This window comes from Gorilla gorilla, chromosome 9 (genome assembly GCF_029281585.2).
Source record: "Gorilla gorilla gorilla isolate KB3781 chromosome 9, NHGRI_mGorGor1-v2.1_pri, whole genome shotgun sequence".
Taxonomy (NCBI): Eukaryota; Metazoa; Chordata; class Mammalia; order Primates; family Hominidae; genus Gorilla; species Gorilla gorilla.
Window position 1 is genome coordinate 112,237,027 of NC_073233.2, and position 25,529 is coordinate 112,262,555.

Sequence of the window (25,529 nt, forward strand, 5' to 3'; positions counted from 1 at the left end):
TTTTGTTAATTTTGATTGTTACCAGGTACAAACCCACTGCTAAGTGGATATGAACCTGCACAATAACAACTCTTCCATGTGTAAAGCTGTTAGCAAATGGACATGCTGCTCATGTCTAGGAGATTACCACAGGGTTCACCAAAGATTTCTAACCGGTAGATTAAACCTGCAGGTAAATCATGCAGCTTCACCTGGACTACTTGTAAGTCAGTCACCAGCATAGGTGACCAATTCAACTTTACTGAGATGCTCTAACCTTTCTCAGGTCACTCCTCCCTCACTGGTGGCTCTGGGCTTTGGGAGGCTTTGCCATATATCCAGAGTCTTTATAATTTTGAAGCAAGTATGAGAGTCTTCTTGTTCTCTCCTTGTCTCAGCTCAAGTCTTTTCACTTTTGTGAGGGCCTTGACCTTGTTTTAGGTACAATTAGGAGCTTTCTCCTGTTTGTTCCCAAGACATTATATATGCCTGTATAGGTCTCCAGCCACACTGTGCAGTTCGTCTTTGTTTACATAAGGGGCCCCACTCCCACCACACTACAGAATGCTTTATTCATCTCTGTACCCCCAAATCCTGCCTGGCCCAATAGCCTGGTGAAATGCAAGTGCTCAATAATATGTACTGATTAAATTATTTACAACAGTGATCTGGGTTTGTATATTTTCCCAAAGCTTTTACGGTAAACATGTAACTTACTTAGTTGTACTGCTTTTCTTTAAAAATGTTTTATATTAAAATGTGGAGGTGACTAAAATTGGCTTCAAAACACATTTTAATTCCTGTCTCATGTTTGGAACTTGATACTACAGTGCTGCTTCTTTGTTGGTGTTCGTTTTCATAGTAGAGAAAGCTTACCTCAGAAACTAAAGAGAAACTCATGGAGTAACACCTTATCTTTTGGAATTATTCATCAGAATATTCTGAAAAAAATTTTACATCTACACTATAACTTTTTCAACTACAATCATAATCATTGTTAGTTGTATGAACAAATGATGGGAAGAGAAAGCAACTTTTTTATTGATTTCTGCAGTTAACTTTATGATTTTCATGTGACAAGGTATGTTATTTTGACTTAGTTTGGAATGGGAACTGAATCTATTCTTTAGCTTCCTGAATACATTCACCTTTTGGTTATAATTCTGATTGCTCTGGGCTTTATCACACTTAAAAATGGAGTTTGCAATTAATGCCTTAAATATAGTTATACTAATAGAGATTAACTAAACAAAATAAGGATCCTGAGCAGCTGCCTGAACTTGCATGCTTTACAAGGGCAAATTCTTCTAAGTTATTGTATTGATTTAATTTGCATTCAAATCGCTCAGGATTTTGCTGGTGTATTTTCACTTGAATGATTTGCTATCAAGTGAGGAATGAATAAGTGACATGTACAGACTCAAATGTAGAGTTTAATTTTAAAATTTCTACAGGTTTTAATTGAGCCGTATTAATAACAAAATAAAAAAATACAGGAGCAAGTGGGAGTTTAGCATTACTTCTTAAATAAATCCTAGAAAATGTCATGGCTTGGGATTTGTTTTATGAAGTTAATTTTATTTAGCATAAGGACTCGTGTTATACTTGAGCAGATTTGATTCTTCATTTCAATTATAAATTTTTTAATTGGAAAATAATTGTTATGAAGTTATCATTTAAATCAGAACTAGTTGGTTTTGATCATATTTATTGATTAAATTATTTGTAACAGTGGTCTGGCCTTGTATAATATTTTCGCAAAGCCTTTATGGTAGACATTTAGCTCATTTAGTAATACTACTATTCTTTAAAGGTGTTTTATATTTGCCACAGAATGCAAAAGTTGTCATTAAATGGTCATTTTATAACCTGTAGTATATATATAATTTGTGATATATTTATTATTCTAACCATCTGAATACTTAATATATAAGTAGGAAAAACCTTTCATTATCTTTTTTGGCAGTCTTGTAAAAATTAAACCTACCCTGGGGTCTACAGAAAACTTTAAGGCAGTAATATTTCCTGTGTCCTCTGGTACAACATTATGCCAAATCCCATCCATGTAGCAATTGCTTCTGGCTTTTCTGGGATAAGAGATTACAAGTTCTCTCCAGCAAATACATTTGCATATGGATTCATTAGATTGTATTCACTCTAAGGTAAACTCTGTCTGGAGTTGGGTTTGTGTTCACAAGTGAAGTGGACAATGGGCTTATCCTCTCAGGAAACTGCTATGTCATTTCGCTACTGTTCAGGCAATATACTGGAGAAAAATGTCTCTATTTTATGATGTGGCAGATGGCAATAGGCACAGTGGTAACTATTTAACAGGTGTTCAAATATTTTATAAATGAATAAAGGGAGAAAACATGAATAAATGAAGAAGTAGAGAGGCACAGTGGAAATGTACTGGGTCCCTGACCGTGTGTGGAAAAATGCAAATTAACCTTTTCTCTCTTCTCCAAACATGTTAAGATTAAAGGGGGAGAAATGAGGATTTTAAATGGTTAACAGTTAAAAAGAAGCAATACAATCACAAAAGTAAGTGTTGTTTATTTGGACCCATACTGTGCCTGAAATTACACACTTAATTCTCAGAGACCTCTGTGGTAGCCACTGGTATTGCAATTTTGCTGTATTTTTTTACCACTTAAGTGATTTTCTTTCCTGGTTCCTGTTGTATTCTTGTTAGGACTGGAGTCACATCCACACCTGTCAGACAGGCACACTCCTAGAGCACTGTTTTTCTTCTTCAGTGCAGCACCTGGACCAATATAATTTGACTTGTTAATCATAATTAATATACTCCTAGGAGAATGCTGCTTTTGAATTGATCCATTCTCTGGTCCTTCTGACCACTTCAGAATTGGAGGGAAATATTAAAATCTTCTCTGAAAGGGGAGAACAGAATAAGCAGTTACTTGGATGAACCCTGAGACAAAATGGAAGTTTCAAGAAATGACTGTGTTCAGAGAATGTATGAGGGCAGTGTGGTCTCAAGGTTCACAAAATTATAAGCACAGCATAAGTAAGCATGACATTTTGAATCACAGATATAAGTTGAACTCAGTCTTTCTAGGATTAAAAAAACTTGAGAGACACAAAGATTTATTATATATTTTATGAATTCCTTAAAATTCTCAGAACTGTCACATAAGTTATCATTCTGAAATAGTTCCGAAATCATTGGACAACAGTGAGAATTTGAAAAGAAAATACATTTTCAGTATTTTGTGTATAAATGTGCAGAATTTATCAGTGGTCACATTGAATCATTTTATGTACAGATAGAATAAGTATTTCTTAATACATGGAAAAGTCATTGATTCTGGCAACAAGTGCAAAACTTTGGTCAATATGTATGTAAGTTACACAAATTTAAATACTAGAACAGAATACCATGCAATGGACAAAAATTAATTGTCTTCAGAAAAGAAGTCCTACTCAACCTTTTGCAAATAATTAACATTCCCTTTCAACTAAAACACACTCTTTTGTATTTATTATATGGCATTTTAGCTATTACATCTAATTTTCATTACAAGTCTATACTATTGGAAAAACTTTCTTTGGAAATGAAGAAAGTGAAGGTCAGTAACTAGGTAATGTGCCTGAGATTGCAGAACTGGTAAGTGTCAGAGCATCGTTTCCAATTTACATCTTCCTCACTCTAAAGCCCATACTCTTCCAACTGAATGACATTAAACTAATTTTTATTTTTTTTAAAGTTTTTACTTATTAAAAAAATTTTTTTGAGATGGGGCCTCACTCTATTGCCCAGGCTGAAGTGTAATGGCACAATCATGGCTCACTGCAGCCTCGATCTCCCAGGCTCAAGTGATCCTCTTACCTCAGTCTTCTGAGTAGCTGGGAGCACAGGTGTGTGCCTCCATGCCTGGATAATTTTTTTGTTACTTGTAAATACAAATTCTGGCTATGCTGCCCAGACTGGTCTTGAACTCCTGGACTCAAGCAATCCTCCTGCCTTGGCCTCCCAAAGTGCTGGGATTACAGGCATGAGCCAGTGTGCCCAGCCAAGCTAAGTTTTAGATGTAATTCTATAAAACATAATAAATTTAGTAATGATTTTGAAGATAAAGTCTCTAAAATGATGTTACATTTGTGCTCGTGTGTTTATTGGTGTGCCCTCTGCTATCAAATCTATATTTAAAAGAGAAGTAGATTTGTAAGGCAAAAGAAACATTTTAGGTCTTTATAATTTATATATCATGGCAGAGAAATAGAGAACTTGATTTAATTGATACAAATATCTTCCCTTTCTATTAACTATTTATAAAACAGGAATGATTATTACGAATACTGAATAAAATTTGTTGAATTAAAAGAAGCCCTGGGAAGAAATGAGAAGTAGGTGAGAGACCAAATGGAAGAGAATCTAGAAAGCTGCGAATCATAAGAGGATATGGGAGCATGTGGTGGAGGGCAAGGTGGGAGATAGTGGCGTTGAGAGTATTGGATGCGTTAAGTACTAATGTGGGTTAGAAATTTTCCGGGAAACAGGAAGCTTTGTTTAGAAGGTGTGGCTACCAATTATTGGACTATATCCCTATAATTTTATTTTAAAAATATTTCTCTAAAATCACATAAAAATGACATGTATGGCTTTTTAGGAACAAGAAATATTCCAGAGAGGTTATTTGCTTTTTGCTTGCATCTCAAGAATAAAACTACTCAAGTGATTGGAGAAGTGGAGCTGGTGGGAGCGGAAAGAGAAGCTAGTGCTTCAGGAGGAACTCCAAAAGTTAGCTGGGAACCTTCCTCAGCCAGGAAAAGTGAGTTCTTACTGTAAATTGTCTCTCATATCTCCCCAGTAAAGAACACCATGCATTCCTTCCCACCTAAACTAATTGTTCGACAAGCTAAATTGATTTTCTTAAGAGAACCTCTGATTCATGGAAGTCCGCTGCTCAAGAAACTCCAATGATTTCTATTATATATTGAACAAAGGTAAAGAGGGAGATTAGATTTATTGAACTTCTAGATACAGCATAATCCCACTTAACCTTCAGCAAAACTCTATGAAGTAGATAAGATTGTCTCTCTGGAGGAGAAACCTGAGCTTTCATAAAAGCAAGCAATTTAGAGTTATATCTCCCTGCCAGAGGGAACCTCTGTGAAGACAGATCATGTCTGTCTTGTTCACATTGTATGTTCAGCAACTATTATGTCTGGCAGATTTTCTGGACATATTTGTTGAATGAATGAATTACACAAAACTGAACTTATACCCTTTCTATTAGTCCATATTATGTTTCTTGAGTTTCATATTCCCACTTAGCAATAGTTTACTTATCTCTGTATACAAAATTATATAAGCAAGATTGGAATAATGTTTGACTGTTTGTTTCCTGAAGAGCCTCTGAGATCTGGCCCCATCTATTGTTTTTACTCAAACCATAGAGATGCACTTTGTTCACAAATGTTTTTACATAGATCAACAAGTTCTACGCTGTGTTTTCTGCAACATCTAGCGTGTCCTATTTTGATATATTTAAATTAACATGGAGACTTAAAGCCGCATATGAAGCGATCCAAATTCGGAATCACTCCGGATTTTTACAATTTCAACCCTTTTTAAATATTAATAGTTGTTCTGCCTAAAACTAATTCAATGTCCATTATAGCCATGATTTACTTTTACGGAATCTTGACAAAGTATGTAACTTAGCACACGAAAATGATAAAAATGATAACTACCTTTCTTTCTGGATTCATGTCATCATTTTTTCATTACAACAACACACAGGCTATTTTAAAGAGTTGTGCATATAGGAACAAATGCAACTGACACGTGGTAAGCATATATCCCAGGTAGAAAGAACAGAAGTGATTGGGTATACTAGAGTATTGCTTCTCAAATTTTAATGTGCATAGGAGATAAAATTCACATTCTGATTTAGTAGGCCTAGATTTGTGGCCTGAACGTCAGCATTTTTAACAAGCTTTCAGTTGTGGCTGCTGCTGCAGATCCTTGGATCACAATTTGAAGAGCAAGATTTCTGTTAATAACCACATCTTTTCACTATGTTACAAACATCAGTAGTTATGTTTTCAGAGAAAAGAGACTTAGCTTGTTAAGTGTAGGCCAGGTTAAGGGAATTTTACTTCTGTAATTATAAGCTCGATCCTAGGGTCTGAATGTTTGTGTTTCCCCACTGGCCTAAATGCATAGGTTGAAATCTTAACTTTCCAGGTGATGGTATTAGAAGGTGAGATCTTTGGAAAGTGATTAGATCGTGAGGGTGAAGCCCTCACGATCGGGATTACTGCCTATGCAATCCTACCATATTATAAGAGCTGGCTAGTTTCTTCCACCAAATGAGGACAGAGCAAGAAGGAAGGCATTGTCTATGAACCAGAAAGCAGAGCTCACCAGACATTGAACCTGCTGGTGCCTTGATCTTGACCTTCTCAACCTCTAGAATTGTGTGAAACAAATTTCTGTTGTTTATAAACTGCCTGGTTTATGGCCTTTTGCTATAGCAGCAGAATCAGACTAAGACACTTGGTAAGCAACTACAGAGCACAGAATGTGATATGGTTTGTCTGTGTCCCCACCACCAAACCTCATCTTGTAGTTCCCATAATCCCCATGTGTCATGGGAGGGACCCAATGGTAGGTAATTGAATCATGGCGGCCACTACACCCATGCTGTTCTCCTGAGACTGAGTGAGTTCTCATAGATCTGATGGTTTTTTAAGGGGATCTTCTCTCCTTTGCTTGGCACTTCCCCTTCCTCCCGCCCTGAGAAACATGTGTTTGCTTCTGATTCCACCATAATTGTAAGTTTCCTGAGGCCTCCCTAGCCCCGAAGAACTGTGAGTCAATTAAACCTCTTTCCTTTATAAATTCCCAGTCTGGGATACGTCTTTATTAGCAGCATGAGGACGGACTAATACAGAATGTCTCTCACCTTTGTTACATGCTGAGTGCACAGCAAAAGCACTACAAAATGTGTGGCAAATCTACCAGATGTAGCCATAAACCTCATCAATGTTATCAGTAATATATGACCCAGGAATCGGTGGTAGCTAAGTGTCTATGAAAGCAGCTTTAGTTCAGCATTTGAATGTCCAAGGATATCAGCAAGGTGACAACACCGTTTCTTTTAAAGAATGCAGTTTAGAACCTAGGACAACATACAGAAAATAAAAACATAATGTGAACAAAAGAAATTATGGCATAACTTATTAATTTATTTTTATTTCAATAACATGCTACATATTGCCTAACTCTAATTGTATTTTCAGAGAAATTATAGTGCTTCTAAAGCTTGGGTCATCAAGCTGTGTTGCTCATGGCTTCATTTTATTCTTGGGATTATAATATCTTCCAGTAAATTTTTTTACTAATACAAGCAATCATTTGCCTAATGAGTGTTTGGAATTTTCCAGCAAACAGATGTGAGCACTGAAAAATGTGAACATTGTTTTAGGGAAGGCAATGCATCTTGAAGGACCCATTAATTTATGAGCAGGAAAGAATGTAAAATGAGTAGCAACAGTGATGTCTATACTCATGTGAATAGATTTGAGGGTTCTAATAAAACACATTTGGTTTTACATATCCTTAATAAGGTATAATAATAATGCCAGTGATTATTGTAATGGTTGTGGAGCAGAATGGTGTAGTAGAAAGTATAATAACTAAGGAAGTAAAAGACCTAAATTTCAGTTCCAGACTTGTGGCTCTGTAATAGGGATATACCATTTACTGTCTCTTGGCCTCTGTATTCTCATTTGCTCAAAGAAAGGGAATAACTTGAAGGTGTCTTTCACTTGTGACTGTGTGACTCTGTGTGACCTATGACAAACTCTATGCCTACTGTTGTGAGAAGCATACTGTCAATGATATATGTACATGTATTTGTAGAAGTTTTTCACAAAGATATTCCACTTCTTTTAAAATTTGCTTTATACATTATCCTGACATTAGCATTTATTGAAAGGAGAGGTATAAAAGATGTGTTAGACATCATCCTTCCTTCCCTCAGCAAACACAGCATATTCTTCGCACTGAGGAAGTTATGTGAAGGCACAAACAAAAATGTAAAAAAAGTTCACATATGAGAAGTGTTTAACAAATAATCCTGATGATATCGCAGTCAGAATTTAAATGCAGGCTGCTTGGTTTTTTGTTAAGGTGGTTGGGGAATGTTGGTACAAAAGTCTTAAGTTCTGTTCCAAGCCCTAAAAGTTGTGAAGGAATTTCATATACAGAGAGGGGAGGGAAGACAACTTAAGTAGAGAAATAATATACTTTTGAGGTCTATTTAGGAAAGAAATTTTTACATATATTTTCTCAGCCACATTGTCTCCTTCAATTTCCCTACACTTTATCCCCTTTTGTTTTGCTAAATCTCACTTTCATCTTTAAGGCCCAGATATAAATTATTTTCTTTCTAAAGCCTCTCCTAAGCTCCAGACCACAGCTTCCCAGAGTATGCTTCTTCAAAAACTGCTCTGTTCAATGAAATTGGTATCACATAGGAAAAATAGCCATGGTGTTGTAAGGATTTTTTATGTACACAGTGAAATCATTAAAAAAATAAAATAACAGTCATATTGTAGAAAATAACATTGAATCTTGATGTAAAATCTTCAAGAAAAGAGGGACAGTTGCCCCCAGGATCAGTAGATGACTCAACTAAGGAGGGTTAGTCTCATGACAGGTGATTCAAACTGGAAGTATTTAGGGAGGACAGAGGGGCACCCTTAACCATCTACAGGTTCAAGGGTAAAAGGATGCATTCTTTGGCCATGCCAATCCAGAACAAAGGGAAACCTACCCTAACTGAGGACCAGAGGTATGTGGGGTGTGGGAAAGCAAACAGTCAATATATGAGAGACCCTAAGGAAGGAGAACCATCAGGTGACAGATAGGGTTGAATTAATCCACTAAGATGAATGAAATTGTAGAGAAGAGACTGAGAATATAAGGGATCTTGCTGATGATTGACTAGAAGACCCAAGGAAAGGGACCGCAGATGTTCATAAGTACTTTACAGAGTTAGAAAAGGCATGTACAGAGTCACGTGGGTTTGACAATGTGGAAGTTATAGATGACTTGGATTTGTACAGTTTTACTTAGTTGTGAGAATAGAAACTTAGTTGGAGGAAAATGAAAAACATTGGGAAATAAGAAACAGAGATAAAATTACTGTGGTGAGTACTTTGCTATGGAAAGGCACAGAGAAATGAATCGTTATCTCAGAACAGACATGAAGTATTATTTTTTTTCACCTGGCAGGGTATATCTGCAGCCTGATAAAAATTATCTTGACAAAGATCATTATCTTGAGAAAGATAACACATTATGTGGAAGACAGAATCAATGATAAGAGACAGTTTTTTGAGTGTATGAGGAAAACTGGACTCTTAAAGCTAAAGTATATGAATTAGCCTGTGATTGAACTGGTGGCACTCTATTTTAATGGTTTATATACAGTTTTTATTTAATTCCAACAAAAACCTAGTGATGTGGGCACATTTATGATCCACATCTTACAGATGAGGAAACTGATCTATGGAAGGATTAAGCAATTATTAAGCAGTTTACTTATAAAACCACTGAAACTTATACTTTATAAGAGGACAATGAACTGAAGAAAAAACAAAAATTCCTAAACTGAGATAGAGACTGTGGAGTAAATGCATCAGGGATACTGTTAACTTCTTTCTGGAAAGAGACAGAAGTTGTGGATTGTTAGAATTTTTTTCTTTCAACCAATTCAAACTTAAATATGCTTTACTTTGCTATTATAGCTAAAAATATTTTTATAATTCTACAGTTTGTTAATTACTTACAAAATCAAATTTGTCTTCAAGGGTCGAAATTTGAGATCACATGAGATTTCAAAAAAATGTAAAATAGACTCAAATGATTTTAATAAGAAGAGGTAGAAATGACTTGGGCTACATCAGCATCTTTATAATAAATGTGTATTACGATATTACATTGAAGGAATCAAGCATTACACTATTTTATGTTATGATATACTTTCCAAAATCTAAGTCATTTTGTTTTCTATCCATATCTCTGAAAGTCTTACGGATTCTAATCTAGTGATGTATTAATCTGTAAGGTATCTGAGAACTGGAGTGATGTCTATATTTTATATTGTTTTATTATTAGCCTTTACTATAATGCTGCATTTTAGGTAACCAATATATATTTACTGAATTACAAAATAATGCATATTCCTTTTAATAAGAAATCTGTAGTTTTGTAATGGCTTCAGCTTTAGGGTGCTTTCTGGGAATTACCTATCTTTTCATTTTATCTCAAGGAATCATACATACTACTAAATGCATAAAATTCATCTAAGAGCAACATTAAGTGCTTATTAACGATATTTAAAAACTTGTATTGACATAATTTCCATGGAACAGGAATTCTTTCATTTCAAAACAAAGTTCAAAATTAAAGCCCTGTGACATGCATATAAAAAATGTTTATGTGTTTGGTAGGCTTCGTTTCTGTTTAGATCCTACTGGAAAAAAAAATGGACACAAGAATTTATTTGCTCATTTACTCACTCATCATTCACTCACATAAAGATGTGACCTAGGAAAACAATGAATTAATTTTGAAGTAATCAAAACCAAACCATTTCTATGATTAAAGGCATATACATAAGAAAGCAAAGAATTATTCATTTGCCTATACCATTATTTCTGACCACAGAGAATGCAATGATCGTAAAATTTAAATGAAATTTTGTATGAACATATATTAGGATAAAATATGTATAATAATATAAAAAATCTCAAATAGATTCATGCACTGCATAACAATGTTTCAGTTAATGATGGATTGTGTAGAAAACATTGGTCCCATAAGATTATAGTACCATGTTTTTACTGTACCTTTTCTAGTTTAGATACGTAAATACTTACCACTGTGTTACGATTGCCTGTAGTATCCAGTACAGAACATGGTGTACAGGTTTGTAGTTTAGGAGGAATAGGCTATACCTTATAGCCTAGGTGTGTAGTAGGAGATAACATCTAGGATTGTGTAAAACACTCTATGATGTTTACACAGTGATGAAATCGCCCAACTGTGTATTTCTCAGAACGTATCCTTATTCAATGATGCATGACTGTACTTTCCATAGTATTCAAATTGTTATTTTGCTTAGGGAAGTGCAGACATTACATGAAACTCAAACTTGTACAATAGAACACTTAAATGGACCTTGAATGTACATACTTGAAATAATGTGAAAATTCTAAAGATAAGGAAAATATTCAATATTAACCTTCTTTTGGAAATATTTGAATCATCCTTCTTAAATTGCTTCTAATTAGACAAAATATTTACAGGTTAATTTTAAGGAATGTATTTTTTCATCGAGTGTTGACTATTCTGAAACACAAATAAAATGTTTTTACTGCATTTTGGAATTATAAAGGCTATGGTTACACAAAGTCAGGTGAATCAATTAATCAAATTGCCAACCTTTTTTATAGCATTCAGTCCAAAATTACTCAGTTAAATGTAGACAATAGAACATTGTTTAGCTGATCTTATTAGCCATAAACTAAAGCTGACGTTACAAAAAACTCCCCTGCAATAATTTTTTCATGTTTTATAGACACAACGTTTGCTTTATATGTTACAATATAAATTCAATGTGTCATGGCTGTAGAAGTTTCAGTAAAATGGATACAGAAATCTCAGTTAAAGGAATACTGGTTTTAATTAATTTTCCTACTCATCTCAGAGAATAATTCACGTTTGGGAAGAGCTAGATTACATAAGAGAATTTTTATTATTGGATTATTGGCTTAAAAATGCACTTTTGAGCCAGGTGCAGTAGCTCATGACTAAAATCCCAGCACTTTGGGAGGCCAAGGCAGAATGATGATTTGAGGCCAGGCATTCAAGACCAACCTGGGCAACATAGTGAGACCTTGTCGCTATAAAAAATTTAAAAGAAAATGTAGCCAGGCCTAGTGGTACACACCTGTAGTTCTGGCTACTCAGGAGGCTGGGATGGGAGGATTGCATTGCTTGAGCCCAAGAGTTTGAGGTTAAAGTGGGCCATGATTGTGCCACTGCACTCTAGCCTGGCAAAAAAAAAAATCTTTGGATTTTGTATTTTTAAACTAGTATGATCATCATCCCCATATGTGAAGATTGTTTAGTCCATTTGCACTTGATGCCATTATTGATGTTACTGGATTTGCATCTGCCTTTTACTTTGCTTTCTTCATATCTCGTTTTTGTTCTTTATTTCACTTCCATTTTCTTATTCTCTATTAAATGAATATTTTCTATCTATTCTTTTGATACTTTCAATTATATATTTTTTAGTTACTTCTAGGTGGTTGATCTAGAGGTCTCACAATATCACAATTGGCTTCAGACTTTGCATTCCCTTAGTTCCGATTAAAATAAAAGTTTAATCTTATGTTGCTCCCTTCCTGCAATTCTTTTTTATGTTAATATTGTTATACATATGTATGTTATTTAATCAATGATACATTATTTATTTGATATAATCTCTTTTTAAAAAGCTCAGAGAAAAAACAGAGAAAGACCATATTTACAGAGTTTTTTTATATCAACCTTATTTTCCATTTATAGTTTTCTTAATTTTGGCTTGTGTATAATAATTATCATCTTGTGCCATTTCCTTTTTCCAAAAAAGTTTTGCTCCCACCCAGCTCTTTTGTTTTGTTACCATCAAGTATATAACTTTTCTATCTGTTATAGGCCCAATAATACAAGTACATACATATTGTTTTACACAATTCCTTTTAAAATAAGATAGGGTCTGGCTCTGTCATGCAATGGATAGCACATTGGACTTCTGAAATAAGATAGGAAGAAGAAATATTCCTTTATATTGATTTTTGTAATTACTTACATAAATTACCATTATTTGTATTCTTTTTTTTTTCCATGTGGATTCAAGTTACTTTTAGTGTCACTTGCTTTCAGCCTAAAGAACTTTCATTAGTATTTTTTGGAAATTAGAAGGGCTACCAATACATTCTCTGTTTTTGTTTATCTAGGAATGTCATTATTTCGCTTTCACTTTTGAAAGGTAGTTTTGCTGGGTATAAGATTCTGGTGGACAGTTTTTACTTTAAGCATCTTGAGTATGTTCTTCCACTGCCTTCTGGCCTACATTTTTTTTTCTGGCTAGAGGTCAGCTGCTTATCTTATTGGGGTTCCTTTATACTTGATGAGTAATTTTTTTTTTCTCTTGCTACTTTTAAGATTTCCTCTTCATCTCTGGATATCAACATTTTGTCTATTAAGTGTCTGTGAATCTCCTTGTGTCTATCCTACTTTGAGTTCCTCTGGCTTCTTGCATGTGCAGATCAAAGTTTTTCATCAACTTTGGGAAATTTTCACCATCATTTATTTAAGCATTTCTTCTGTTCCTTTCTCATTCTCTGTCCTTCTCTGATACTCCCATTACACATATATGGGTTAGCTTAATAGCGACTCATATTTCTCTTGAGTATCTGTTCATATATCTTCATCCTTTATGCTTTCTATAATTAGTACATAATCTCCATTGATCTGTCTTCAGGTTTACTGGTTCTGCCTTTTGCTAGCACAAATCTGCTGTCAAACCTCTCTAGTGAGATTTTCATTTGGGTTATCATACTTCCAGATCCAGCATTTCAACTTGGGTTTTTCTTATAATTTACATGTCTTTTTGGCAGGGGGTGCCGGGAGACAGAGTCTTGTTCTGTCGCCCAGGCTGGAGAGCAATGGCATGATCTTGGCTCACTGCAACCTCTGTCTCCTGGGTTCAAGTGATTCTCCTGCCTCAGCCTCCCAAGTAGCTGGGACTACAGACATGCGCCACCACACCTGGCTAATTTTTGTAGTTTTAGTAGAGACAGGGTTTCACCATTTTGGCCAGGCTGGTCTCAAACTCCTGACCTCAGGCAATCCATCCCTCTCGTCCTCCCAAAGTGCTGGGATTACAGGCGTGAGCCACCGCGCCCAGCCTACATGTGTTTATTTGTATTCTCTGTGTGATAAAACATTGTCATCAGACCTTCCTTTAGGTATTTAACCATAGTTTCCTTTGTTCCTTAAACATATTTATAATAGCTGCTTTCACACCTTTATCTTCTAAGCTTATCCTTTGGGTCCCTTCAAAGGCGACTTCTACTACATGCTTATTTTCTGTGTGTAGATAATAGTTTCCTGTTTCTTCGTATGGCTCATATATTTATTGTGGAAAACTGAATGATATGCTGTAGAATTTCTGGATCCTGATTTTTCATCCCCTTCCCCACCCCCAGAGTTGTTGTGGTTGCTGTTTGCTTGGACATTTGCTTATTTGTTCAGTGACTTGGCTGAGCTAATCATGCAGTTTATTTCCACAGCACTATGTAGCTTATGATGATCTTGTTCAGATTTGTTTTCCCTCAGTTTTAGGTTTTCATCTGGCCACCTAGGTTTTGCCCCTGGGCATGCCACATATTGGTCCAAAGTTAGGAGTGTGTGTGTGTGTGTGTGTGTGTGTGTGTGTGTCTGTTTTAAAGCTTCCTAGCACACTTCAGGGAGTTTATGTATTTTTGCCTCACTTTCTGTTACTGATGATTACTAGTTGGGAGATTCTCTTTTATTCATAAGAGGACACTACTTTGGAAATGTACATAGCCTTCCAGATTGTGAGGGATGAGTGTGATTTATCAGTTTTGTTTAAGCTGCTTGTGCCAGTGACGGTTCGCCCTGTGTTGATGGGTCTGTGTGTAGACTGGGGAATGCTTGCAGTTCATCCCTGTATCCAGCTCTGATTTCTCCTGAATGGAGGTAACCTAGTACATGCACACAGACTTCCTGACCCAAAGAGTGATGGTGATCTCAGGAGGGCTCTTCTTAGCTGTTTCTTTTCTTGGTTCTTGCTATGAAACTTCTGGCTACTCAGTCATTTTTCTTGTATCATGGAGCTATCAGCCTTCTCTTACTTGCTCTCCACTGAGATCTTCATTGTTTTGGACAAAACCTTTAAGCATGGAGTTCTCCACTCTCTGTACCAAATAAAGTTCATCCCCTCAGATACAGCTGTGGAATTGTGCCCTAATGGCCTGCCTTCTCCTGGGCAGAACCCTTATACCATTGCTTGAAGACTGGGGGAAGCACTTGCTTTCTCCAGAATGACCCTTTTGCTCTATTGATGGACACCTGGATGGGTGGGAACCAAAGGTAAAGACATGAATTTAAAGTTTGTCTTATTTGCTATAGGTTGTTATAAGAGAAATTTCTAGCCTACCTGAAATTTTGTAAACTCAGTTTACGGTTTAATAATAATATGCATCTGTGACTTAGGGTTTTGTTTTCATAATGATGATAAAAATCTCCAAGTTTCTTATGTTTTTATTTATTATGGTGCTTTTATTTTCATTTCAAACCTTTATAAGATACCAAGTAATTTTTAATGCATACTTTTTAGAATAATTGCATAATTAATATGCTTTGCATGCAAATTTGTAGAAACACAGAAGTTAAATGTTGCCACTGGAGGGTTTTATTCCGTTTTCCTCTAGATGTTAAAATGAATAAATTCTGAGCAAGCCATATATTCTCTAATGCTGGCTTTGGCCCTTTCTAATTCCGTATTATAATATCCAGATGTAAAAATAATAGTTTTAGATTACTTGTCCTTTCCAGTTACTTAGAAGAAACACATCTGAAAAAAAGATAATCTGTTCTTTCTAAGAAGGAATAAGAGGCAAACTAACGCATAAAAATAGGAAATGAGAACCATTTTGAAACTGGGTTCAAATTCCAGCACCATCACTTACCTGTTGTGTCCTTGTACAAAACTAAGCCTGAGCTTTCCTGTTGGCAACATATATGGGATAATATTTACCTGATAGGGTTTTGTGCATAAAATCAGATTATATATCTAAAACTTGTCCCTTAATACCTAAAAAAGAGAAAGTAACCTGATGATAGCTAATCATTAATTTGTCATTTTCAAGTCTACTTGCCTTCACTGATGGTATACTGGTTTAAGAAATTTGATATATTTACATATTAATTATATCCGATGTAAACATTTTCTTACTTTAAAAAGTCCCCTTTATCTGAAATTCAAAGTATACATTTGTAAATTTTTAAACGAAATAACTCTGCAAATATGCTTGCTAATTTTCTGATTTCCAAAATAAATGTAAATCCACATAAAAAGTCTTATTTCTTTAGTGTGTAGCTCCAGCATTACAGAGTATTGTCCCATCTGCTAGTTTATCTTTGAATGTAAAATCAGACACGCAGTTCCCACATAAGGAGTCCCTAGAGTAAGGCATTGTAAGGATAGATGAATAGAATGAGGGATGGATTTCAAAGATATTTGGAAACACCCATGCACTGTTCTAACCATTGAGATACCTTAATTCGTGACAGAGGAGCTTTAATAAAAGTTTTAGCATTTGACGTTTGCTTTGTTTTTTGTTTCAATATTTGAATTTATTCACACTGAACTATAAGCTCCATGAGAGTTGGATCACGCCTATTTCATTCACCATGGCAAACCCAATACCTCTCCCAGCACTTGACATACACTAGTCTTGATCAATATCAGTTTAATAAATAAATTTAATTATAATTATGTACTTTATTATACTTTATAAGTTTTAAACTTGCCATTTTTCCTCTTCTATAATCTGAATTTTATATAGAGGTTACAAATCTGAATTTCTGTTCACTTTGAACCTCTGTATTACTTAACAATATAATTTATGCAAACATATTTTTAGGAAGAGTAGCTTTATTTCTAATAGCCAAATATGGAAATAAATCAAATGCCCAGTAACAGATAAATGTATAACGAATCGTGGTGCATCTATTTCATGAAATGCTACTCTGTGATAAATCCATATACAAAATATTCCAAAAGAGACAAATTCTCCCATGTTTTGGAGGGAAAGTCTAAATCTCTTTAAACCTGAAATTAAATAAATTAATTAATAATATCCCATCAAATAGCAATTGGTTTAAGTCCAATGCCTTTAATAAGGAATACAAGTTCTTCCACTATCTGGTCCCTGGCTACTACTGTAGTTTTGTTACTGGGTACTTGCTTTTTCCATATTTTCCTTCAATTTCATATCTTTATTTATTTATTTTTCTCAATGTGGAATTTCCTTTCTTGCTGTATCTGTAAAACTTATACACAAAAAATACACATACTAATAAAGTTATTTATACTTTAATGATAAGCATTACCTTGGAATATGTCTATGGCACCTCAAGCCTGGGTTAGGAGTTGTCTGGGTTATTATAACACTCCGTGCACAGCTTGTTCATCATACTTCTCACATTTCATTATGGATATACCTTAAATAATCTGTTCTTCCACTAGGCCGTGAAGGTAGGAGTAAAGTTTCATTTTTCTCTGTATTTCTATAACTACTGCATTGGCCTGGAGCAAGTCAGAGTTCTATAGTCATTGAGCTAATAAATATGAACTGATAAATATCTCTTTCTAAATTCCTAGGAGAGAAGCCTGAAGAACAAAGCAGCCACAGATCAACAGGAGTATAGTTTATTAGAGGTTGGTTAGAGACTTTTTGCTAATGAGCTGTACTGTCCATAGGCATCATCATGGGGTTCTCAAATCTAATGATACCCATGCCATCAGTTCTGAGTAAAGTGGTTACAAAAGAAATTGATATTTAATTTTTACTATAATAGAAAATGGCATGTATATGTGTCTTAATTCATTCAGTAGATGCAACATAGGGTAGTGGAATGATCACTTTCCTGTATAATTAATTGTAAGAGCTAGAGTTCATATAATCACTAATTATTAAAATAAAAATATTCTATCTCAAAAATAGCATTACCATAGCTTTTGTGGCTTTCTATTAATGAGTTATTTTCTCAATTTTTATATGTTTCAAATCTTCAATAACAATCAGAGCTGAAATAATAAACACTGACTATTATTGTTCTAATAAATAAAATGGTTATTTTTGCATAATGAGTAAGAACGTAACCATTGGAGTCAGATAGAAGGAGTTGCTTATTTGAGTTATGACATTTACTGGCCATGCTACCTCAAAGAAATTAGACATTCTGAACCTCAGCCTCTTTATCCATAAAATAGAATAATAATAGTAGCTACTTCTTGGGATCACTGATAGGGATGGTAGGTTTAAATGGCACAGTGAATTCAAGAAAGTATTTGGGACAATGTCTGATAATTAGTAAATGCTCCAGAGTCCTAGTATTTTTTGTTATTATTAAAAAAATACTGTAACTCACAATAGACATTAAAGGAAAGAGCACACAACATGAGGATAAGTTTAACAAACAGTGTTAAAAAAGTCAATACCAGTGTCAAGAAAAAGCACAGCTAGGTCAAGAAAGAGAACCCTGATTGCAACCAAGGAGCCTTTGCTTGCGCCATCCTCATCACAACTTTATCTCTCCCCTTTAGCATTAGCAAGTATCGTGAATTGCATGAAAATCATTTCCTTGCATTATTTTAAAATTTTACTACCCACATGTATTTCTGAGCAATATTGCCTGTTTTTGACCTTTATACAGTAAAGTCATCTCAAAAGTCAACAATGGAAAAACAGAAATATCTAATTAGAAAACGGACAAAATAAGTTAAGATATTTCACTGAAGAGGATATAGAGATTACCAATAAGCATATGAAAAGATGTTCAACATCACTAACCAATAGGGAATTAAAAATTAAGTCCATTATGAGATATCATTACACAACTATTAGAATAGCTAAAACTTAAAAAGTAGTGACTAGCAAATTTGAGTGAAGATGTTTATAAACTGGATCTCTCATATTTTATAGGTTCAAATGTAAAGTAATACAGCTTATCAATTTATTAAAAATTAAACATACTCTTATACAACCCAGCAATTTTACTACATTTATTCCAGGAGAATGAAAACTTATATCCACACAAAAACCTGTACATGATTGCTCACAGTAGCTTTGTTACTGCCCAAAATTGAAAACAATCTGGATATCATTCAAAGTGTGAATAATTAAATAAAATATGGTATATTCATACCATAGAATACTACTCAGTAGTAGAAAGGAATAAAATACAACAACTTGGATGGATCTTAAATGTATTGGGCTGAGTGAAAAAGCCAGTCTCTAAAGGTTATATGCTATTTATATTACATTCTCAAAAATGACAAAATAATATACATAAAATACAGATTAATAGCCACCAAGGATTAGGGATAATAGAAGGGATAGAAATGAGTGTGACTTTAAGGGAGTAGTATGAGGAAGATCTTTGTGGTGATGGAATGGTTCTGTATCTTTGATTGTAGTAATTATTACACAACTGTAAATGACATAGAAATATATACCTACATCATACTAATGTTAACTTCTGAGTTTTGATGTTGTACTACAGTAATGTAAGATGTAATAAAAATTGAGGGAATCTGCATAAAGGATATGTGTCACCTCTCTGTCCTATTTTTGCAGCCTCCTGTAAATGTGTAATTATTTCAATATAAAAAGTTAAAAACATGCTTCATCTACATAAAGGGATGAAAATAACACAGGAACAAAAAGAAGATAGAATAATAGAAATTAAAAGTCAAGGCTTTATTTCAAATATATCAATACTTCAGTTAAACATAACTGAAATAAAGTCTCAATTTAAAGGCAAAGACTGTTAACCTGGATAAAAAATGTGTGCAATCCAACCATAGTTTTTTTTTTAAGTAAGACTCATCTATTAATTATATAGATATGAACAGATTGAAAATAAAAGGACTTTTTATGATTACATTTTGCTTTAACCTAGAGAATTTCTTTTAGCATTTCTTGTCTTGTGACTTTGCTGGATATGAATTTATTTTGTATTTATATTTCTGTAGGTGTTTATATGTCATGTTGATTTTTGAAGGATATTTTTTACTAGTAGAACTCTAATATTCTTTTTACAAAATTTCAACACATCCAAGATGCCATTCCATTGACTTCTTGATTTCATTGCTTTTTGATGAGAAGTCAGCTAAAATTCTTACTATTGATTTCCTTTATGTAATATTTCTTTGTACTCCTTCTGCCTTCAATAGTTTTTCTTTTTCTTTTAACAGTCTAAGTATGATGCACCTAGTTTTTCTTTGTATTTATCCTGCTTGGCATTATCTAAGCTACTTGGATCTTTGGTGTTACCTTAAATGAAATTTGGAAATGTTAGGATGTTATCTATTCAAATATTTATTGTGTCCATCTGGAGCTTCTTCCTTTTCTATGGCAAGTATATATATATTAGACTGATCTTGTCCCAAGGCCTCTGATACTCTCGTCTGCTTTTTTTTTTCTTTTGGTGTTAGTTTGAATAATACCTACTGATCCATCTTAATGCTTGTGAATTCTTTATTCTCATGTGTTCAGTTTGTGGATAATCACATCACAGACATTGGTTTCTTTTGATATTGTGTTTTCATGTCTAATAATTCAATTTGTTTCTTTTTTTGTTTGTTTGCATCTCTCTGATGAAGTCCTCTATATATTCGTGCACGTTGTTTACCTTTTCCATGAGATCCTTTAACATATTAACCTTAGTTATTTAAACTACCTATCTGACCATTTCAACATTTGGACCATCTGATTTAATGACTACTTTACTTCTTGATGATGGGGCATTTTTTTCCTATGTGTTTCCTGTGTCTTCTGGTTTTCAATTGAATGCTGGACACTGCATGTAAAAATAATAGAGGCTGAAGTCAATACCATCTTTTCCTGGAAAAGCACATGTTTCTTCTTCTCCCAGACTTATGTTGAGAGATTGAGTAAATATTTTCTGTAATTTGAACTATATTTGGCCTTGTGATTGCTTTCACTGTCAAATTGAGCACATCACAGGCTTCAAATATCTCCAGTGGTGATTTAGTGCTTACCTTGTGCTTACCGTGAGGTGTGGGATGCTGGTGAGCTTCTCCTAGTGTTCCTGTTTTGCTTTTATGTTTCATTGAATTCTTCATGCCTGTGCCATGTTCTCACCCTTCCCCTGTGATATATTGCTCTTGCTTCATATCAGTTGAAGTCTCATGGTGAGGATAAAGATGTTTCTTGTTTATTCTCTTCTTGCCTTAGTCCTGAGTGGGCAGTTTTCATGTGAAATGTAGAGACAGCCTTTTTTTTATTTTTATTTTTTAAGCATTTCTGCCCTTTCTCAAATGCAAGTAACCTCTCTTCCTACTCAACCTAGAGTCCAGAAAGTAAACAAATTTCCTATTCCTCTTAAAGGGCAACAAACCTAAACTTTGTATCTCAGGAGACTAGGGTAAATGAGAGTCCTGTTTCTCCCCCATTTGCAGCAAAAATGCGCCTTGTTTTATGACAATAACCTAGAAGGAGTTTCCTACCCCAACCCCAGCAGCAGATGGCTGTGTCAGGAAAGAATTTCTTGTTCCTCCTCCAGTACCAAACAAATTCTTGAAATCAGCATGTCTAGGGTGTTGAAAAGTTACCGGCCTTTTCTCCAGAAGCACTCTATATTAAGACTTTAAGAAGGTGTTTACATTTCAGCCTTTTTTTCTCAGCTGCTTCTGTGGTGGCCAGTTACTTCCATGCTATGCCAAAGATGTAACAGTTTACGTATCCTGTTCTCCTAGGAGGTTTACCAACTCATTGATCTCAGTTTTCCTGTTTGCCTTATGATCTGAACTATCTGATATGCTCTAAAAAATTATGGTTTTGTAGGTTATCTGTCTTGTTTTTTGATTGAATTTTTTTGCAGTTTTCTACATCCTAAGTGAAAATAGATTCAGTTTTTATAGTTGAATGCTGTACATTTAAATTATTGCATAGATCAGATGAGAAACATTTTTGGTCTCTGGATGTGAGTTGTTGTTAATTTTATTGACCATGTTACACCATCAGCCCTTTTTGTTCCCTGCATAAAACTTGACTGCGTATTCATGCTGCTGTTCAGAGTTTCTACATGACAATTTCATTTAGATTTTTGGCTGTTGGCCACTCATTTCTATTAAAAAAGAGTTTTAAATTCTTTCCTACAATGGCTTTTGGCACTTGAAAAAAAAATACAGGAGTCTGGGGAAACAGTAACCAATTTTTGTGCAAAATGTTACTCTAATACCAGTGATGGAGCAAGTAATGGCAGCAGCCTCATGTGGCTGTCATAGAAATATTTGGCTCCAAACAGAAGCCCTCCAGTAAATCTACCCATTTTGACTCCCCTTTTTAATTTCCATAATTTCAACTGAAAGACAGTCCAATTCAGGCTAAAAATGGAACTGTAGTAGCTGTTTACTTAAACTCTCTCCTCCTCTCTCACTTTTAAGGCATCAAACTCTAAATAAAAACAAAAACAAAAACACTACAACATGAGGACTACCATTAATGACTTTCTGATTTTTGCGAAATCACTTAGCTTCTCTATGGCTCAATTTCTTCATTCATTAAATTAGCTAATTTTACCTACTCTAACAGTCTTAAAAGAGAAATTACAATGAAAAAATGTTAGCTGCAATAAACAATAAATATGTGTTACTATTTTCTATTCTCATCTTCTCCTTCTTAAAGATTGATCTGGCCCTAATGTATACTGTTCTATAGAGCAGTGTAGTTTATTTAGGTGATTTGACTGAAAAATTGTTATCCTTTTTTCATTCATGATTATTTGAGAATTCCTGCTTTGTCTTTGTGTGTATTCAGAAACTTCTAGATTCTTCTTGAGGGTATATAACACATTCATTTGAAAAAGTCTGAATAAGTTATGCCTGCCCTTAATTTAGATTTGGTATTTCTATTACTGGCTAAAGGCTATGGGGTTTAATAAGTAAAGAGACATTAATAGGAAATTCATTAGTTAAGGTTATCTTAACATCCCTAATTATTTATTAAACACTGGTTGATTATATTAAAACCTATTTTGTTCGCTGCAGTCATTGGTATCTGACATTGAGAGAGAATAGAGTTGCATTTTTATTTTACATTTCTCAAAGTAGCAACTTAGACACATTCAGTGTTTTCACACAATAGCAATTATAATTAAGGTCAATGCATATGCTAGATACCCCCTCTCTGTGCAATCATAAATAGCAATTTTATTAATAAATGGACTGATTTTTTCTTTTTGTTTTGTGATTTAGGCAACACATTGTTATCACTATCCAGTTCTGTCTGGGATTAGTAATTTTGTTCTTTTATTAATAATCCAATATATTTGTGACTTATTCAGGAGGCAGCAACATACACGAATACCTCACAGGCTTTGAAGTGAGATCTTTTTGAATCCACCCATTATTGACTACACACCTAGAGCAAGAGATCGCTAAGCCTTGGATTCTCCAATGGTAAAATGGAGAAGAAAACTTTCAGAGCTGTTGTGAGGGTTGAAGGAGACAATGCATGTAAAGCTCCTGCCCTATTACTTAGCACCATCAAACAGCTCAAGAAATGGCACAAGTGATGATGATGATGACTGTTGCCTTTTTCTATTTTTTATATTTCTTGGATTCTAAGTTTCCAGAAGGTAGAAGCTCCATTTACACACAGTACTGTCTAAACTGCTCTTAGCATAATGCCACCCCATCAATCTTCTGTTTTTGACAGTTTCGTTTTCCCAGATCAGTGCTGTCAGTCCTCATTTGTAAAGTCTTACAGAGACAGAGCCACATCTATTTATCTTGCTCAATAAATCCACATTACTCTAATATTTCTTGATTATGCTGCTGATTCAGCTGTCTTGTGTCCCCTAATCCAGTTGAGAATATTCCAGCATGTCCTCTATTTATGAATAGGCTTTAATTCAAAATGAAAGAAAGACCATGATTGGTTCGATTAGCTTAGCCTAACACAACCTCTGAGCTTAATTTTTGGATTAACACGGGCACTTCTGCCATTTCATTCATTCCTTGGCTCCTTCTGCTATGTATGATTTCAAGATGATGATTCCCTTTGGACTTTTGGCTGAAGGCATTTGTCACTTCCAATTCATTATTTCCTTGATATTTGCTCACTGCAGAGCATCTGTCCCCTATGCAGTTTTGGAAGAGGATGTACATCTCTGAAATAGCAAGACAAATATGACGCCTGATTATAAGTTTAGGAAAATAAAAACAGAGGAGTTTTCTTGCACGGTTTTCAAAATTTTCTATGAATTTATCATATTTAAGCTGCTATTTTAGTTTCTGGCAGGTATATTTTCTATAACAAGGAACAACGAAGGCTAGTCTGCTCTGCAGATGTTTTATTTAACATTGCCTTCGTGTGTCGTGTGGTCTGACTAAAAATTGTATAAGTTAACTGAAAATTTGCATATTTTAAGTACACAGTGGATGGAATTTCTTCTTGAGGGACATAAACAAAAACAGCCACTAACATATGTCACTTCTTTTTGACACATGACACATATTTAGCTAAATCTGTTAATACTTTCTATTAAAACTTTTTAGAACTTCCAACGTGTCCGGAATTGGTGGGTTCTGGGTCTCGCTGACTTCAAGAATGACGCCACAGACCTTCGTGGAGCATTACAGTTCTTAAATAAGCGGCGCATCTGGAGTTGTTCATTCCTTCAGATGTTCAGGTGTGTCTGGAGTTTCTTCCTCTGGTAGGTTTGTGGTCTTGCTGACTCCAGGGGTGAAGCTGCAGGCCTTGGCGGTGAGTGTTACAGGTCTTAGGAGGGCATGTCTGGAGTTGTTCATCCCTCCAGTAAGTTTGTGGTCTTGCTGGCCTCAGGAGTGAAGCTGCAGACGTTAGTGGTGAGTGTTACAGCTCATAAAGGCTGCCAGACCCACAGAGCAGGCAGCAACAAGATTTACTGTGAAGAATGAAAGATCAAAGCTCCCATAGTGTGGAAAAGGGCGCTAGCGGGTTGCTGCTGCTAGCTTGGGTGGCCTGCTTTTATTCCCTTATCTGGCCCCACCCACATCCTGCCGATTGGTCCATTTTACAGAGAGCTGATTGGCCCATTTTACAGAGAGCTGATTGGTCCGTTTTACAGAGTGCTGATTGGTCCGTTTTAACAGTGCTGATTGGTGCCTTTACAAACCTTTAGCTAGACACAGAGCACTAATTGGTGCATTTACAATCCTTTAGCTAGACAGAAAAGTTCTCCAAGTCCCCTACCCGATTAGCTACACACAGAGCCCTGATTGGTGCGTTTACAAACCTTTAGCTAGACAGAGTGCTGATTGGTGCCTTTACAATCCTTTAGCTAGAGGGAAAAGTTCTTCAAGTCCCCACCCGTCCCAGAAGCCCAGCCGGCTTCACCTCTCACTGGCACTCGCCACAGGCAGTCAGGCAGCCCAGCGGGAGCTCATCACCTGATCAAGCCCAGCAGGCTCCGGCAGGCCACGCCCAGTGCGGGGCCCGCGGAGCTCGCACCCACCCGGAACCGCGCTGGCGCTCCGGCCGCGCGCGCAGGTCCCGCTTCTGCAGGCGCCTCTCCCTCCGCACCTCCGCGCTAGGAGAGGGAGCGGGCTCCGGCCTCGGCCAGCCCCAGAGAGGGGCGCCCACAGCGCAGCGGCGGGCTGAAGGGCTGCTCAAGCGCGACCAGAGCGGACGCC